Here is a 3,633-nt window from a genome sequence, read left to right as displayed (position 1 = left end):
TGAATGGTTTGATGAGTATGAAGATGATGTGAATCATGTGCTATGGCCTTCACAGTCACCAGATCTCAACCCAGTTGAACAGCTATGGGAGATTTTGGACTGATGTGTTAGACAGCACTCTCCACCACCATCAAAACACCAAATGAGGGAACACCTTTTGGAAGAATTGTGTTACATTGCTCCAGTGAAGTTCAAAAGACTTGAAGAATCAATGCCAAGGTGCATTGAAGCTATTCTGGCGGCTCGTGGTGGCCCAACACCTTACTAAGACACTTTTTGTTGGTTTTTCATTAATTTGGAACCTGTCTGTATCTTATGTGGATAGTGATACTTATTCAAAGCACTGTTTTTCTCCTGGATGAGCTTAGTAATTTAATTGATTCCTAAAATGACTCTTTCTAAATGTTTGTCTATAAAATCTCATTGGAGTTTGAGACAAAATGAATGAAAAAGAGCAAAAAGCTTTAATTATCATATAGACAAAGAAAGATTTATAACTGCAATAATCAATGTTTCTGGCCAACAGACTAGCTAGTCTCCAACTGTGTCTGTCTGCTTTTTGCTGCCCAAGAGGCAGCAGGTGATGTACAGTATATAAGAGCTGTTTTTGTTCCAACAGCTACTTATGGGGGTTTGTGGATGGTGATGATGACAGCAGTTTAAACAGCAAATGCATACACTAAGAGTGCTAAAAGACACTCCAAAGGTCTGTTGTGCTGCAGAGGTCTGATTTTTTTTCGATTCCAGCACTATGAGCAGGTCCTGCACATTGGATTTCTCTCAGAAGCTGATGTTGCCTACAGTACATGTGTTGGCCAGCTACCCCATCTGGTTAGTTCTCTAACTATTATACCATTTTTCAGCCCTTTCTGGATTGAGGCAATAATGTTGATCATCTGATCACTGTTTGGAGAGAGCTGGAGTCTCATTCATACTTTCAGAACACATTCTTCATATGAAAATCTATTTAAAAAACAATCATATAATGATATGCAGTACAGAATCCATGGGAAGGGATTGATAAACTGAATTTCATACATATAACACCTGGGCTGAGGAGGGCGGGGATGCCACATCAACAGGTAATAATATAAACACCTTTGCTGAATAATGCATCCCAACTGTAACTTTATTTTTTACAGATCTATGAATTAAATGCTTTTATCAGCATGTGTTCTGGGCTGTTCTGGCTCCACTGTGAGCATTTCATACATTTAATTATGACCTTGCAACACTCTGCAGCTATAGTCACTTCTGCCCAACAATGCATCCACTCAACAGCAAAGTGAGGAAGCAAAGAATTTTTCACAAACTGTAGTAAAACTGTCTGAAACACTTAAAAACACATGGATAAAGAACAGCAGAGAGTTTTCTATCATGGATACTGAGATTAATCAGGGAAACCTTGTATTTTTCAGACCAATCCTATCAAAGAAAAGCTGCTTTTAAAACGATGATTGTAACACAAAATGTAACTGTTCATATACTACAGACTTCAGATAAGTAATCATCACGAATGAGCCAGACCCAGAAGTTGATGTTTTTAAACAATACTTTGCTTTAGAAATCATTATAGTGTCTGAGTTTCTTTAGCTGTGCACGCTCCTGTGAGGGACAGGTAATTCTTTGCAGGCAGAACTTGGCATGACACGTGCACAGTTAGCCATTCCATACGCATGGTCTATTTATCTGTTGCCACAGATTCTCACCTATTTTTTTTGATACCACGTGACCCCTGGGGCATCTGTAGTGTAGCCTTGCTGGAGCAGAGTGTACTCATCTCAAGTTTATCCCTTTTTTTCTCAGGCCAGCTGTGGATGACAACAGAACTGTTTTCATTCAGAATGGTGCAACACACAGTTAAGAGATGACATTAAATCCAAGTTTCAGTGGTCAAATGGACCCTAATCTTTAAGTACCTGGCTCACACACAGCAGGCTCATGTTTATATGTTAAGGTAGAATCCCTTTTGGTATCACCGTCTCTCTCCTCAAATCAAACCCTGGGATGCATGGTGCTTTTTAGAGTACATTTTAGATGAGCATCCTCAAACTGACTGAGAATACTATCTGAGCCCTCTCCAGCATCTATTTAATGGGTGACCTCTGACCGAGGGGTCACAAAAAGATGCCGCCAAACATTCCCACCTCCATTAACTCTGCTCACCATAACATTAGCTGCTTTTTCAAAAAACTGAAGACTTTTTTTTTTCTTGTGGTTGTGAGGATAATCATTGTACTCTCTAAGCAGCAAAGGTGGAGTATCACCATGTTGTGATGTGATCACGGTCCATCATTTGTGTTCACAGGTACACAACAAAGTCAAAAGGTGCTACATGGTGACTGAAGGCTACAGCCCTGGTCAACACTTAACATAAGGCTTTAGGATTTATAATCAATCAATATAGAATAAAATATGCAGAAATTGTAGAAAGCTGTGAGTGATGGTCATCTGAACTCCACACAAACACTGACTATATTTTCAGAGAGCATCTTCTTAAGCCATCAGTGATTATGGAATTAAACTTTCATTTTTCATAATGGTTGTGTGTGCAGAAACCTGAATGTTTAAAACATAAACTAGAACGGAACTCAGTAGAGTGCCTACCTCTGCCAAGGCCAATGTCAAACAACATACACCAGAATTCAGGGAAAAAAAATTCAGATTCATAGTAAATGATCCAGATCTGCACCAAAATTTAATGGGTTCTTCCCTGGCCCATGCCCCATCCCTCCACTAAGTTCCGTGCAAATCGGTCCAGTAGCTTTTGCGTAATCCTGCTGTAAAACAAACAAACCAACACACCGGTTGAAACATATACCTCCTTGGTGGAGGGAATTTTAGGGGAAGCTCCAGATGCAACCGAGTGAGTAATATGAATTAAATGTGAAGAGCAAAGATTTGCAGAATTATCCCAACCTTCTGCACACACTTTGACCTTCTAAACTCTGTGAGGGACTAAAAACAGTAAGAACCACCAAAAACATATACGGCAAGTGTTTCTGCCAGACTTCATAGAACACTGAATCCAGAGCATCCACATGCTTTTTTCATTCTGAAATATCACATCCAGACACTATGTTCTTTCTTTATGTCTTTTAAAAGTCTAAGTAAGTGAAGGCTGTTTGTTGATGTCAGTCTAGATCCATTGCATTTAATGCGGTGTGGTGAAGCTATGGTCCAAACTAACTTACTATATGTATTCAGTCTGGACTTTTTGATGTTATACTATTTTTAATTATATTGATTAGTACACCACCACTCCTCCTCTCCAGACACACACTTTAAAAGTAACAGTTAGATTAAGATATGTCTCATTGATTTTTTGTTCTCATGTTGTGCTTTCCTTCACACTGAACTCAGACAGCACTGATTCCCTGATCATCTGAGTATGGACAAATCAAACAAAAGTAAAAATGTCACTGAATAAGTAACCATTGGATAACAGGGTTAGCTTGATTTGATTTTTGCTGATATGACATGAGACTGGATTAGTTAGTTCTACATAAATTAATGTAGAAGTCCTTCAGCCCAAACTTCCACAGTGCATCTTAGTGACAGAGGATCGTTTCCACATACCAAGGATGCCTTCTTTTACTACATGGACACCAACAGAAAAATGACAAGTTACGG

The sequence above is a fragment of the Xiphias gladius genome, chromosome 16 (genome assembly GCF_016859285.1).
Source record: "Xiphias gladius isolate SHS-SW01 ecotype Sanya breed wild chromosome 16, ASM1685928v1, whole genome shotgun sequence".
Classification (NCBI taxonomy): Eukaryota; Metazoa; Chordata; class Actinopteri; order Istiophoriformes; family Xiphiidae; genus Xiphias; species Xiphias gladius.
This window is presented reverse-complemented; position numbering follows the sequence as displayed.